The 16,502-nt window shown below is 43.1% G+C and overlaps 1 pseudogene; it reads left to right on the top strand.

The window, feature by feature from the left end:
- Positions 1-9,743: 9,743 nt before the first annotated feature.
- Positions 9,744-10,626, top strand: LOC112913093 (uncharacterized; annotated as a pseudogene).
- The last annotated feature ends 5,876 nt before the right edge of the window (positions 10,627-16,502 follow it).

Here is a 16,502-nt window from a genome sequence, read left to right as displayed (position 1 = left end):
GAATGGTCTCTGTTTCCAGGGTTAGCCCTCTGTTGTGGCAGTGAATCCATTCAGCAGTATTCAGTAAGATTTTCCTATTCTGGGGGAATGGTTTGGCTCCAGAAGTCTCCAATGCCAGTCCACATGGCATCTGGAGGCCAGTTCCGGCTGGTTGGCCACTCTACTTCCAGAGTCTATCATCAAGCCTGCAACATAGCAGGCATTCAAGGGAGATTTCTGAAGGAATGACTGAAAGGCTGACATGATTCTTAATTGATGCTGTTCCCATAGCAAGACAAAGTGACCAAGTCTTCTGAAATCCCAGAGGGCTATTTCAACAATAAGCAATAGTTTCTCAATAAGAAAAGGATTTCATACACAAATGCCTAGATACTGCCACTTATTTTCATACATGGGCATTTTACACAACATGGAGCTTTCAAAACATTTTCTGGGTTTGTAACTGTGATGTAAATGACTCTATGGAATGACTCTGTCCTGTCCCTGTGCCAGCGACATCCAGCAATGTCCACCTTGCTGAGTTCCCCAGAACCCATTTGTACTAAAAATGTTACTGAGGAAGAAGATGTTAGTAAAGATTTTGAAGAGATATGTAATCACAAGCACACAAGTTCATAAGCTGCCATTGGGTATGTTGGGGTTCCTGCCCTTGGGGCTTGGTGATGGTTCTTTGCCATGTACCCCGTTTCAGAGCCCTGCCTCGGTGAAACAGGGCAAGCTCCAGTTTCCTCCACTTGTTCCACATCCCCTCACTCTGTCAACCTCCCCCACCCCGGCCTCTGACTGACTGATTAACTGACTAACATTGAATTATTTTGCTCCTTTCAACAGATATTCCCACACTTATCAGAAGACAAAAGGTGCATTAGCTGTGACAACCACCCTCTTCAGGAGGCCTGTCAAGACTAGGATTAACACATGATTTATTTTTCTGTTACTTTAGCAATCTCTCAATCTGTGGTCAAAAGGAAAACAGAAAAAAATCTATTTTTTTCTCATTTAAAAAGAGAATACTCTCCTCAGATGATTTTTTAAAAAGATTGATTGATTGATTGATTGATTGATTGATGAGAGACAGAGAGAAAGAGAGAGAGATTGAGAAAGAGACATAGGCAGAGGGAGAAGCAGACTCCCTGCAAGAAGCCCAGTGCGGGACTCCATCCTGGATACTGGGATCACGTCCTGAGCCGAAGGCAGATGTTCAACTGCTGAGCCACTCAGGTGTCCCTCCTCAGATGATTTAATGCTTTCTCTACATTTTTCCTTTCTTCCCAGTTTGACTCCCATATTCCTTGGTTCTCCTTTTGTTTTTATAAAGCAGCAGCTTCTTGAGAGGGCTCCGAGGAACTTTATGCCTGAGGTTTTCATGTGCACTTGATTTTCCCAGACTGTCTGAATATCACTTGCTTTGTTTTCAGGTTCCCTGGTACATACATAGTTACTTAGCAAAACTGATGTTTGCAAAGTATAGTCATGGTGTTTTCCCCGACACAGACACATACTTTCGTACATTCATCGCCCATCCATTCATTCAGGTGAAATTTATGAGTCCTTGCTCAATGTAGAAAAGAAAAGATACAGCTCGTGATCTTGGGCAGCTACAATCTAATTGGGAAGATAATAGGTCATTACACTGCATTGTGATGATTGCTCTGATTCAGTAAACTCTGAGGTAGGGAGGTAGGGAGGTAGGGAGCCTGTGGGAAGGTCCCTACTATTGTCTTGGGAGGATCAGGCAGGAAAGGCATCCCAGAGCTAGTGAAGTCTAAGGTGAGATGTAATAAGGTCAGATAAAGAGGCATAGACCAAGAGGAAGGAAATGGGGAGCAAGTGAGGTGGCAGGGTGGGGGACTGAGCAAGGGGCCAAAAGCTGAAGCCAATGGGGTGGGGAGGAACAGATCATGAAGGACCTTTGAACCGTATCATGGGGTTTGGACTTTATCCTGGGAAGGACAAGGAGCCATTGAAGGATTCCACTCAAGGAGTGGCAGGGGTCAGATTTAGAATGATTACCCTGGCTGTAGCCATAAGAGCAGTTGGCTGTAGCCAGAGCAAGACTGAGTCAGTGAGTAACCTGTTAAAAGCCAGCTGAGAAAGCAGTCTGAACCTGGGCAGGGCAACATGATAGGGAAACAAATCAGTCATTTTAGGTTAATCAAAAGGAAGATTATCCAGGGTGGGCCTGACCTAATCAGATGAACCATTTAAAAAGAGTTTCTCAGGATCCCTGGGTGGCTCAGCGGTTTAGCGCCTGCCTTCTGTCCGGGGCATGGTCCTGGAGTCCCGCGATCAGTCCCGGGTGGGGCTTCTTGCATGGATCCTGCTTCTCCCTCTGCCTGTGACTCTGCCTCTGTGTGTGTGTGTGTCTCTCATGAATGAGTAAATAAAATCTTTTTTAAAAAATGAAAAAAAAGGGCAGCCCCAGTGGCTCAGTGGTTTAGTGCCGCCTGCAGCCCGGGGTGTGATCCTGGAGACCTGGGATCGAGTCCCGCGTTGGACTCCCTGTGTGGAGTCTGCTTCTCCCTCTGCCTGTGTCTCTGCTTCTCTCTCTCTCTCTCTCTCTGAATAAATTAAAAAAAAAAAAAATCTTTGGGCAGCCCCAGTGGCTTGGTGGTTTAGAGCCGCCTTCGGCCCAGGGCTTGATCCTGGAGACACAGGATGGACTCCCACAACAGGCTCCCTGCAGGGAGTCTGCTTCTCCCTCTGCCTGTGTCTCTGCCTCTCTCTCTCTCTCTCTCTCTCTCTCTCTCTGCGTGTGTGTGTGACTCTAATAAATAAATAAATCTTTAAAAAAAAATCTAACAAACAAACAAACAAACAAACAAATAAACAAAAAAAAAAACAGTTTCTCTGACTGCCTGCAGAGGAAGAAACCAGACAGGTAGCTTATGAACTACCTATGGGGAGGAGCATCCCCTAGAAATTGAGAATGTTCCTAGCCAACAGAGAGCAAGAAAATGGGGACCATAGTCATACATCACAAGGAAACGAATTATGCCAATAATCTGAATGAGCTTGGGCCAACACCTAAGTGCAGTCTTGTGAGACTGGAACAGAGGATCCAGCCAATCCATGCCCAGACTCCTGACCATAGAAACTGCGACATAATACGTTTGTGCTGTTTTAAGTCTCTAGTTTGTTATGCAGTAATAGATTTGTTATGCAGTAATAGAAAAAGAATACATAAACTATTTCATTTTTTTCTGAAAATTGGGTTGTATATAAATAGGTAAAACACAACTAGTTGTAATCATCATACTGAGAAGTAGAGCTGACATGCTCACACCTCAAGTGAACATACGTAAAACGAAGCACAGGAAAAAACAAAAAGATAACTCTTTTTAAATAAGAGGGCTGATGTAGTCACCTTTACCCAGGAGGTGACTGTGACATTTTCTCTCTCTAAAGGGACATGTCTCTGACAGCAGGGACTTTAGCCCTTGGGTAACTGTAGTGTCTTCCTCAAATATTTCCTATTATTTGTACCAAATTGCTTGTCACTAGACTGTGAACATGCACCATTGGCATAAAAAGTAAAACAAAAGAAAATGTAAAGGGTCTCCAGAGACTTTATAGACAGAATTGTTCTCCAAATAAAGGGTCTCCTCCCTTTTCCAAAGGACCAAAAATCCATAAACAATGTGCAACATCACAAGCTCTTCCATCCACCTTCAGGACACTTTGAAGGAAAAGCAAGAGCAGGAGCCCTCCTAAATAGCCAAACACTTTGAAATCTTATTCTAAAAAGGTAAGATCCGAATACAGTAGTGTCAAGGTTGTTTTTTTTTAAGGTGGAAAATGGATTTTTAAAAAAGATTCTATTTGACACAGAGCAAGCACAGCAGGGAGAGTGAAAGAGGGAGAAACAGGCTCCTCCCTGAACAAGGAGCCTGAGGCCGGGGCTTGATCCCAGGGTCCTGAGATCATGACCTGAGCCAAAGACAGACCCTTAACTGACTGAGCCACCCAGGCTCCCCAGTAGTGCCATGTTTTTACCTGTTAAAATCCAGAATATGAATTCATAGCAGTTAATTTATTGATTTGCTCCTCTGACAAAAGTTAAGTCCCATTTATGAATCAGACCCTGTGATAAGAGTATAGGAAACAGTGGGTAAACCAAAGAGATGCAGTTCCTACCTTTTTGGAGTTAGAGGGATCTAGAGGAAGAGAAAACAAAACAAATTAATAAGCACATTAAAAGAATTAGTATCTGAGAAGATGCTAAGAGAGGAAATGCCAGTGGGGTCTATTTGAGATAGGATGGTAACAGACAATTTCTCTGAAGAGGGGATGTGTAAAGGATAAGAAAAGGGAAGGCTTACAGAGAATAGGAATAAAGGTTTCAGGCAGAAGGAAGAGTAAGCCCAAGGACTTTGTGGCAGGAAAGAGCCTGGCTGGTCCTAGTTGCATTTCTTTCTAAGGATATGTGTGTGTGTGTGTGTGTGTGTGTGTGTGTGTGTGTGTGTGTGTTTAGCTTCCCAGTCTAGAATCTAACATGCTAGAAGCCTAACCCAGCATAGGTTTAAGACACAGCGTAGCATTCAAACCACACTGAGTCTAGTCATAAGTGAACCAATAAGATTCACTTTTTCCGTGGTTGCAGGAAACACCCCAACCCGACCAACCATCTCAAAAACAAGGATCAAGAAAGTAGGGCAGCACGGCTTGGGACAAATCTGCCGTCAGACATCAAAGTCCAGAGCATCATCTTCATATATGTGGCATTATGCTTTGTCTAAGACACACGTTCCCAACACACATGCTACACGATACTTCATCATGTCCATGTCTGCCTGAAATATTACTTCATTTCTACTTTAACACTAAGCTTATTCTGGCTATGAAACCATGAGTAAACATTCCCCTGGGCAAATGCCTAAGAAAACATCAATTCTCTCTCTCCTCCCAAAAGTTAAATTCCACTATTTATAAAGGCTTTTTTTCTCTCTCACTTTTTCCTATTCCTCCCTTCAGTGAATGTGTTGCCCTGCTCTCTCTCATGGATCACTCCTTCCGCTACCTCCATTCTATTCACTTCCTACCAGGCCCTGAACCCCTTCACCCTCATCCCATCGAGGCCTTGGTACACAAGGGATGTAGTATCACTCAGAAGAGGGGCTCCTGAAGCCATTACAGAACAGGTGACAAGCAGCCAAGGGAAGCCCTCGGGGTGCTGCTTTTTTCTACTGTGACTCGCTGCTTCCCATTGCAGTCCCTGGGAAGAGGCAAATAAAATCATCACTTGGATCCATGTCTACCCCCGGAGGGACAAAAGACCTCTGACTTGCTTTTAGAGAGTCCCATGTGAGGCCTTTGGAATGAAGAGTCCTTCCTGGGCATTAGATCAAAGGAGTTGAGTTTGTTTCCTTAATGCTTTCTGGAATCAGATGAAGTATAAATAAAGAAAAGGACCATAATTTTTAACATATATATAAATACTATATTTTATACACTGTAGTTTATAGCGGACTTTTATTTCACAGGCTGATAGAAAACATTTTGCAGTGGAGGGTGCTATGGGCTGGATGCCTGTATCCTCCCCACAATTCAGATTTTTAATTTGAAGCCCTAATATGATGGCATTTTGAGGTGGAGCCTTTGGGAGGGAATTAGGACATGAAGGTGGAGCCTCCACCGTGGGATTCATGTCCTTATAAGAAGAGGAAGAGAGCTACCTTTTCTCTCTCTCTACCATGTAGCCTACAATAAGAAGGCCATTTACAAGCCAGGAAGGAGGTTCTCTCTGGAATTGGCCATGCTGACATGCTGACGGCAGACTTCCCAACCTCTAGAACTGGGAGAAATAAGCATTTGTTGTTTAAGCCTATGATAATTTGTTATAGCAGCTGGAGCAGACTAAGACAAAGGATAGATAGCCCACTAACTTTCTCATTTTCTATCAAGGACAAGTAGAAAAATACAATTGCTATTTATTATTGCCATCAATTCATAAATGTTTTAATGCCAAAAATTAAGAATGATAAAATGTCAGAATAAAGAGTCTTATAAATCATATTGTTTTTCTCACTTTGTTAGGAAACAGTAAATGTTTTATCTTGGTTTGGCATTTGTGAACCAGTAGTCTAAAGATGGGACCTGGGATCCCTGGGTGGCGCAGCGGTTTGGCGCCTGCCTTTGGCCCAGGGCGCAATCCTGGAGACCCGGGATCGAATCCCACATTGGGCTCCCAGTGCATGGAGCCTGCTTCTCCCTCTGCATGTGTCTCTGCCTCTCTCTCTCTCTCTCTCTCTCTCTGTGACTATCATAAGTAAATAAAAATTTAAAAAAATTTAAAAAAATAAAGATGGGACCTTGGCTCATAAAGCTAAAAATTTATAAGAGGAGTTTTCAGGCATGTCTGGATCCAGGTGCCCCAATTATGTGGTCTGGACTCTCTCCATTTCTTGATTTCATTATCTTCAATGGTGACTTCATTCTCACATGCACTCTCCCCATGAGGGGACCAGATGTCCTTCCGCAGCTTCAAGCTTGTATTTTACCAGCCTAGCAACAAACCATTGATTCTTGGACCTGTCTCTAAAACTATCATAGTGACTCTGGTCATTCTGGGGTCATATGCCCAACTCCTGGATGGCAGAAGTGGGCTAAGGGTGGCTTATAATATATTTGACCCTTGAACAACATGGGGGCTTGGGGTGCCAACCCCCGCTGGCCCTGTGCGGTTGAAAATCGTGTATAACTTTTGACTTCCCAAAAGCTTCACTACTAATAACCTACTGTTGACCGAATGCTTTACCAATGCAATAGTTGTATTATGATATAATAGTCATGAATTAACACATATTTCATATATTTTACATATTATATACTGTATTTTTACAATAAAATAAGCCAGAGGGGGAAAATATTATTAAGAAAAATCATAAGGAAGAGAAAGTACATTTACAGTACTATACTGGATTTATAGAAAACGATCTGCATATAAGTGGACCCATGCAGTTCAAATGTATGTCGTTAATATGTCAACTCTATAGGAGAGTTGGTTCAGGAGAGTTGGTTCCTATTTAAAAAAAAAAATTGAACTGTTTCAGATGAAGAATCAATGATTATAGACAAAACAAAAGAGCACTGCAATTTTATTAAATTCAAGCACCTTTTTAATTTTTCTATAATACTTTTTAAAAAAAGATTTTATTTATTTATTCATGAGAGACAGAGAGGCAGAGACAGAGGCAGAGGGAGAAGCAGGCTCCAAGCAGGGAGCTCGATGTGAGACTTGATGCTGGGACTCCAGGATCATGCCATGAGCCAAAGGCAGATGCTCAACCGCTGAGCCACCCAGGCGTCCCATTTTACTAAAACTCTTAACTCAAGTGAATTCAATCATTCAACAAACGGTTATTAAATACATCTCCGTGTGAGGCACTTTGATAGGCAATAAGGATACAAAGATCAATTCACAGTCCCTGCCTTCAATCAACTCACCATCTGTGAGGAGAGTGAGAGGTTGACACATTTTACAATAGTATGTGAAGCAATTGAGGTCAGTCTTATCAAAGGCCAAAGAATCATAATCCACATTGTCATTTAGCCCCCTACTTTGTTTGGCTAATGTAGACCTGACTTAGTACAGTATGAAGTCAGATGACTCTTTCCTATGAGACAATGTCCTCTAATTCAAACAGATAATTATCATATAGGAGGTGGGAGTGTGGGGGAATGTGAACTTGACCACAGAACAACAAGAAACAGCAACGTGGCGCAGCTGCTTAAACAGGCAATGCATTCCCAGACTGTGCTAGGAAAAGCGCTGCATTACATCAAAAGAATTCAGTCCCACAGGCCCCACAGGGGTCAGGCTTCCTCTGGAGCGTGGTGTACAGTTGCTGGCACATTTCCAGGAAAGACATTAAAGGTCATGACATCACTAAGCCTCATGGAAGCACCAGGATACAATATTGCCAAGGGAAGACAAACATGACCAATTCAGAGCGAAGTTTTGAAATCAGTTAAATGGGAAGCCCACATTGCACCATGGAAAGACTCTGATACTGGCAGATGGTGGTTTGGATCCTAGCTTTGTCCTTTACAAGCTCTGTTTTCTTGGGCAAATCAGATATTTCCCAAGGTATGTGTAAAGAATCATGGGTAGTACTCAAGATATTCTTCGGGATAATTCAGATAGTGCAGAAGCCAATTTTGAGTTATGCTCTGATCAAATTATCACTTAATGAAAAATCACTTAGTGAAAACATTGTTCTCCTATCAATTTCTTTAGATCCTTCACTGACAAATCCAGAATATGTCAAGCAGAAAGTTTCTGTTTGGTTCTAACTTTTTAACACTGGCTAGTTTCATTTTTTTTAAATCTTTTTTTTTTCTTAAATTTTTATTTATTTATGATAGTTTCATTTTTTAACAAACAGAGAGCAGACCTCAAGCTCAGAATTAGAATTTACTAGCAGTTTTATTTCCACTGTATTTATTTTAAAGATTACCTTCTATGAATTACAGTCTATACTGGCTTTGCACTTGAGGGAGTGGCACAGTTTCCCTTAAAAACAAAGTGAGTAATTTAAATAAAAATAATAAAAAAGAAATAGCAAGGTGGTATGCCATTTAGTCAAGAATTATGATTTTTTTGAGAGTACCAGATTACAGCAAAAGTGGCATAGTAATGATTAAAGTATGGGAGGTGTGGGAAGCACTAGGCAAGCAAGCTACTCAACCCCACAGAGCCTCAGTGCCTCATTTACAACCTAAGGATTACAATAATTACCTGGCTGGATTGTTGTCATGATACATCCTAGGAAAAAACAACCAATATTATTTGGAAAAGGAAAAGACAGCTTTGGTTATCTTGTTATGTCTACGTTAATGAAAGTAGACAACTAGGAAAAGAAAAGAAAGATGACTTATAAAGGTGATTTATAAATTTATAAAATATCTTGTAAAAATTATTGATTCTATTCAAATGGAGAATTTATTTCTTAGGGTAATAAATATTTTTCTGACCAATAGAAGAAAAAAAATAATATATGGTAGGCTCTTAACTGAAGGCCAGGTCTCCATAAACATTTACTATAAAATTATCTTCTTGGGGCCCCTGGGTGACTTAATCAGTTAAGTATCCACTCTCTTTTTTTTTTTTTTTTTTTAGGATTTTATTTATTCATGAGAGACAGGAAGAGGCAGAGACATAGGCAGAGGGAGAAGCAGGCTCCCCATGGGGAGCGTGATGTGGGACTCCATCCCAGGACCCCCCGGGAGCACAACCTGAGCCACCTAGGTGCCCCAAGTGTCCGACGCTTGATTTCCACACAGGTCATGATCTCAGGGTCTTGAGAAGGAGCCCTGTCAGGTTCCTTTCTCAGTGGGTAGGCTGCTCAAGATAATCTCTTGCCCTCTCCCTGTGCCCCTCCCCCCACCCTGCATTCTCTGTCTCAAATAAATAAATCTTTAAAAAATAATAAAATTATCTTCAGCTTCCCTTTTCCTTTTCCATTGTCTCCTTCCAGATCCCCAGAGATCTCTCTTGTGTCCTCATGAAAATGGTAAAAGAATAATGTCACTTAGATATCCACTTGATGGATTCACAAAAGAATGAGTTTTCCCCAAAGTATTACCTCAACTAAGCACTTGCATTTTATTTTTTTAATTTTATTTTTAAAAATTTAAATTTTTTTTCTTTTTCTTTTCCTTTTTAATTGGAGTTCAATTTGCCAACCTATAGCATAACACCCGGTGCTCATCCCGCCAGGCACTTGCATTTTAAGGTAGATATGGTTACCTATTTGATTTTTCCTTTAATTTATAAAGAATTCGGAGAGGCGGCTGCAGCGCCGAGCGAGTGGGGGAGGCAAGAAGCGGCGCGCGAGGCGGGCCTGGAGGAGGCGGCGAAGCGCCAGATCAGGTTCCCAGCAGCAAGCGGAGGACGCAGAGGCCCGAGCGCAACCCCGAGAGGGGGCGGGCGGCCCGGCCGGGAGCAGGCTGAGGCTGAGGCTGAGGCTGAGGCTGAGGCTGAGGCTGAGGCTGAGGCTGAGGCTGAGGCTGAGGCGGCCTCCTTGAACCGTCGGATCCAGCTGGTTGAAGAGGAGCTGGACCGCGCCCAGGAGCGCCTGGCCACTGCCCTGCAAAAGCTGGAGGAAGCGGAGAAAGCTGCTGATGAGAGTGAGAGAGGTGTGAAGGTTATTGAGAACCGAGCCTTGAAAGATGAAGAAAAGATGGAACTCCAGGAAATCCGACTCAAAGAGGCCAAGCACCTTGCAGAAGAGGCAGCCGGGACGTATGAAGAGGTGGCTAGGAAGTTGGTGATCACTGAGGGGGACTTGGACCGCACAGAGGAGCGAGCTGTGCGGTGGCCGGGAGATGGATGAGCCCATCAGGCTGATGGACCAGAACCTGAAGTGTCTGAGTGCTGCTGCGGAAAAGTACTCTCAAAAGGAAGACAAATATGAGGAAGAGACAGAGATTCTCAGGGATAATAAACTCAAGGAGGCAGAGCCCCGCGCTGAGTTTGCTGAGAGATCGGTAGCCAAGCTGGAGAAGACAATTGAGGATTTGGAAGACAAGCTGAAAGGCACCAAAGAGGAGCACCTGTGTACACAAAGGATGCTGGACCAGACTCTCCTTGACCTGAATGAGATGTAGAGCACCCCAGTCCCACCTGCCGCCGCTCCCCCCTTGGACCCTGATTCGCCTGAGGCCAGCCTGCCTGAAGCTGGCCTTGAAACTGAGGGCTGATCTTTAACTGGAAGGCTGCCTTCTCCTTTTGCTGCCTCTCCCACCCCTACCCCTGTGTCTTTTTCACCAAACTGTCCCTGCCTCTCCCTAGAGATTCCAGTTGGGCTTGAGGCTGAGCACCTTTGGGAACAATGTTTAAGGGAATGTGAGCACAATGCAAAGTGTCTTTAAAAGCATGTTGTGATGTACATTTTTTAAAAAAGATTTTATTTATTTATTCATGAGAGACACACAGAGAGAGGCAGAGACAGAGGCAGAGGGAAAAGCAGGCTCCATGCAGGGAGCCCAACGTGGGTCTCGATCCCAGATCTCCTGGATCTCCCGGATCTCCAGGATCACGCCCTGAGCCAAAGGCAGACGCTCAACCACTGAGCCACTCAGGCGTCCTGTTATGTACACATTTTGTAATTTCCTTTTTTGTTGTAGTTATGTAGCGACATTTGTAAAACATTCCAAATAATTCCACAGTTCTGAAGCAGCAGTCTAACCCCTTCCTCTTATTTGGAATTAACTTTTCAGACTAATGAACACCGCCCTCTCCACAGAGGAGGGAGTGAGCCAGGGCCCAGAAAGAGACCCACTCTGGGAGCCTTGTTGCTCTTTCCAAAATACCAGCCAAATTAGAAAGGTGATTCCAGAAGTTGGCCAAAAAAGTGTGGCTCAGGGTTTCAGCTTTAAGGTATCTTTGAGCAACATAATGTTTTTTTTTTTTTTTCCATCAGATGTGACCAAACAAAAATTAAGATGGTCACCTCGATCTGAGACCAAATCCTTGTCCTATCTTTGCCCTAACTGCTTACAGAATGGATCATGTTCCCCTTATGTCGAGGTGACCACTTATTTGCTCTCCTGCCTCCTTGAAAGAAAAAAGAAAATCATGTTTGCCACTGATTCAGCCACATGAAACAAACTCATCTCATCACCCTTTTCTGGGTCCAAAGCTGCTGCCTCTAAACGTGCCATCTCATTGTGCTTTGTATCAGTTAGTGCTGGAGAAATCTTGAATAGCTTATGTACAAAACTGTTTTTAAATTTTATATTATTTTGAAACTTTGCTTCTTTAGGGTTGGGGCACATTGACCACCCAGTCTGGCTGAGAACTCTCTACAGTCTGTGGGCTGACAGTGTGTTGATCTTTTAAAAGTTTCTTTCCCTCCCCAACTCCCCTTTTAGGTGAGGTTTCCATGAGGTCTGTTAGGTGTGCATCCCGCAGCTTATTGGCTTAAAATGCACTCTTCCTTTGGTGGCCTCTCTTTGGGGGCCGATTGAGAGAAAGAAACCAATAGTGCAAACTGTTTTGATACTGAAAATTGACAGGTGTCTTTTTGAAATAAGGAACCAGTCCCTCTGAGGAAAAAAAACTTATAAAGAATTCCTTATTCCTCATTAAACCAGTTTCAAGCATCTGCAAATAGATAGGAAGAGAGAAAAGCCTGTAGGGAACACCGTTTTAATATAGAAGAAGAGCCCCGAAGATAAACATGATAGGTCTTTTCTTAGAACTCTGAAGTGTCCTTACAAGTTCTTTCTCTTCTGGGAAAAACAACCCGGGGATTGGCTTTATTCTTGTCCACTGGGATCTAGGCTTCAACGGAACTAAATGGCCTCTGATGTCTTCTTATAGGAACTGGCCTTGCCCTAGCACTAGACACATACCCTCTCTCCAGAATCCTCCCAACTGTTCCTCCAAGAGAGCACACCTCCCCAGCCCTTCCTTCCTCCATCCAAGCTGAGTCCTCTCCTTTCTATCCTACTGTATCCCAGCACCATTTTGATGAAAGATTAATAACATTTCCAAGTGAATGTTTCTTCCTTCTCTGACATCTTAGAATGCAAATCTGTGACTCCTATATTTTATCATAAAGACATTAAAACATATCTTTGATGTGGGAAACAAAGGCAGAAGAGATGTTATTAAATTTCCTTACTACCTACAGCCCATGGACAAGTCCTTGAAACAGGTAGAGTGACATTCGTCTAGGGACTTAACTACCTTGATGTTAATACTTTGCTAAGGGCAAAAGGCAATCTTAGCCTGCCCACCCCCCCCCCCCCCATCCTGTAAATCTACTTTAACATACAAAAATTCCTTTGGAAACATCCTCTATCTTTACCCCCCCCCCCCCCCGCCAAGATATGTATTGGCAATCATATGACCCACCTATATTCATCTGAAAGATATCAAGAGTGTCATGACTGAGTTTTTACTAAACAGTAATAAATGACTTTTTCCTAACAATAGCTAGCCCCCTCAGGATCCTGGAAACCTTGTTTTCAAAATACCTGGGAGGCTTCCACTCTCCCTGACCCCCTCTCAGCCTCAAAGTTTATAATGGGCCACTCCTCCTGACCCCAGTGCAAGCAGCTTTCGGCCCATGGATCCTGTAGTGTTTTAATAAAACCACCTTTTTGCACCAAAGACCTCTCAAGAATTCTTTCTTGGCTATCAGCTCAGGACCTCATCAACATTCAAAAACTACATCATCTTTATTTATTTTTTTTTTAATTTTTTATTTATTTATGATAGTCACAGAGAGAGAGAGAGAGGCAGAGACACAGGCGGAGGGAGAAGCAGGCTCCATGCACCGGGAGCCTGATGTGGGATTCGATCCCGGGTCTCCAGGATCGCGCCCTGGGCCAAAGGCAGGCGCCAAACCGCTGCGCCACCCAGGGATCCCTACATCATCTTTAATAATAGAAATAGGAATATATTATTTTATCTGCACTTTTGTTTTTTTAGTGCTGGCCCCCTGGTTATTCAAAGACTGACAGATGACTCGCACCACGAGCGAGGCCAGCTTAGTTTCATTTCAGCAGTTTACTACTCTCATCAGTTTGCCGTCACTAGCAACAGCTTGTGGCTGAGACATGATACATTCCAGAGGGAAGCCAGGGGGAGTTGGCTTTGATTTGGGGCCAAGCCATGCCAAACTGTTAGTGATGTCGCCCATCCTACCAGTGACAGACACTTTAGATGCAGTATGTCCTGACAGGTCGAGTTTACATTTAGACATGAGAAATTAAAAAACAACACACTAGGGGCGCCTGGGTGGCTCAGCCAGTTAAGTGTTTGACTCTATTTGGCTCAGCTCATGATCTCAGGGTAGTAAAGGCTAGGCCCCCTATCTGGCTCCTTGCTGGGCGTGGACCCTGCTTAAGATTCTTTCTCCCTCTCCCACTGCCCCTCCTCCCAAGCAAAACAAAACAAAACGACACAACTAAACAGTTTTGATCAATGAGATTAACCAAAATGCTCAGCAATTGAGCTATTCTGTTTTGACTTGTTGAGGATTATCAAGGAAAAAAGCCAGCCAAGCCTTTTCTTTTTATTTATTTATTTTTAAGATTTTATTTATTTGAGAGTGAGCCAGTGAACATGAGAAGGGGGAGGGGCAGAGGGAGAAGCAGGCTGCCCACTCAGCAGGGAGCCAAAGGGGGTGGGGGAAGGGGGTGGGTGAGGAGGGCCCTTGATCCCAGGACCCTGGATTCTCAACCTGAGCTGAAGGCAGATACGTAACGGACTGAGCCACCCAGACACCCCAGTCAAGCTTTTCCATTTTACTATACAAACAAAGAAGTTTCACACACATTTGCCTCCATTGATCCTTTTCATTCCAGTCTCTTAAAATTTAGGATATTTTATAACGTATCAATATATTGACGGAAAATGAAATTTAAATCCTTTGCTAAGACCCACCAGGACAAGGATGATCTTCACCCCTGTCTGCTTTCCAGTTTCATGTCATAATACTTGCTCTCTGGCTCACACTGGCTTCTGTTCTGATTCTGAAACTTACCAAGTTGTTTTCTACTTCAAGGACTTTGCACCTTCTGTTTCTCCTACCAAAAGTCACTTCCTCAGCTCTTAAATATCTGATTCTTTCTCATCCTTGAGATCCCAAGCAAACATTACATCCCCAGGGACTTACCTGACCACTACCATATTCAGAGAAGCTTCCCACTGCTTACCTAGGACCTTATCAGACCAGATCCTCATCTAAACCACAGAACACAGAAATTATTTTCCCAATTCTCTCAAAAGCTGTATATAACTTACACCACTCCATGTTGCACAGGTGAGAAGTTAATTCATTACAATTCAGTGACACTAGGGCACTAGGGACTAATTTTCTATGATTTAATCTATCACATCATCTGGTTTATTTCCTTCACAACACTCACCACACCCTGTCCTTATTTGGTTTATCATTTATTTATCTATTGTCAATCTAGAAGGTGAGCTCCATGAGGGCAGGAGGCTTGTTGTCTTATTCAGGCTGAATCCCAAACATATAGTAAGTGCAATGTCTGTTGCGTTACAAATAAACAGTAAATCTTTGTCGATGACTGAAAAAATATTATTTTGCCCTTAATGATTTAGAATCTTTGCCATGCCTTGGAGCAGTGGTTCTTAAACTTCAGTGTACTCAGTAAGGAAGCTTCCTCCAAAAGATTCAGATTTAGTCATCAGATCGTTTGGAAATTGACGTTTCAGGTAGAAGAAAAAAAGTTCAGGGCACCTGGGTCACTCAGTTAACTGTCTGCCTTTGGCTTAGGTGATGATTTCCGGGTCCTGGGATAGAGCCCTGTCCCCTGCCCCCCTGCCCCTTTGGGCTCCCTACTCAGCAGGAAGTCTGCTTCTCATCTCCTTGGCCCTCCCCACCAGCCCCTCCCTCCCTGTTTGTGTTCTCTCTCTCTCTCAAATAAATAAAATCTTAAAAAAAAAAGTTCAGGGGGGTCTGGGGTGGCTCAGTTGGTTAAGCTTCTGTGTTGTAATCTCAGGGTCCTGGGATCGGGCCCCATGTCAGGCTTCCTGCTCCACCGGGAGCCTGCTTCTCCCTCTCCTTCCCACTTGTGTTCTCTATCTCTGTTGTTATCTCTGTATCTCTCAAATAAATAAGTAAATAAAATATTTAAAAAAATAAGTTCAGGTTGGGTTGGGTATATGTTAAGACATTCAAAATTGTCTTCTTTTTAAAATGAAATGCTTTGGGCATTTGGTGCAGCTGGTTGGGCTTCTGACTCTTGGTTTTTGCTCAGGTGGTGATCTAGGGTCCTGGGATCCAGCCCCCAGGTGGGCTTCAGGCTCCAGGTGGAGTCTATGTCAGACTCTCTCTCCCTTTCCCTCTGTCCATGCACTCTCTCTCTCTCTGGAATAATTAAATAAATCTTAAAGAAAAAAAAAGAAAAGAAAAGAAATGCTTGAGAGGCACCTGGGTAGCTTAGTCAGTTAAGGGACCAACTCTTGGATTCTGCTTGGGTCATGATCTTGGTAGTGAAATCAAGAGAAAGTCTGGTGAAATCTCGGTGGTGGTGAAATCTCGGAGTCTGCTCAAGGTTTTCTCTCCCCTTCCCTCCCCTGCTGCATCTCCCCCTGCAGGCTCTCTCTCACTCTCAAATACATACATACATACATACATAAGATCTTTAAAATGAAATGCTCAATTTTCATTTAATTCTGATTCCACATGATATGGTTGACTCTTTGTCCAGGCAACATTAGAAAGTACATCCGGAAAACACAAAATTGTGCTTAGCTGAATAGTAACAGTATCCTCAAAAACGAGGGCAATAAATTTGCAATGTTACTTATTCTTAGGAAGAAAAGTCACTGTTTTACAGACGAATGAAGCATTTGTTAACAATTTTGTCAAAGCCAGATCATTGATATTTTACCGGAGAGTCTGGTGCTTGCAATGTTTGAGGAAGCAAAGGAGAATAGTATGGCCGTTCCTCAAAAAAAAGAAAAGAAAAGAAAAGAAAAGAAAGCTAGAATTACCACGTGGTGGAGCAATCCT

Source organism: Vulpes vulpes, chromosome 15, assembly GCF_048418805.1.
Source record: "Vulpes vulpes isolate BD-2025 chromosome 15, VulVul3, whole genome shotgun sequence".
Lineage (NCBI taxonomy): Eukaryota > Metazoa > Chordata > Mammalia > Carnivora > Canidae > Vulpes > Vulpes vulpes.
Note: the sequence above shows the minus strand (reverse complement) of the source record. Positions and strands in the feature narration are given on the sequence as shown.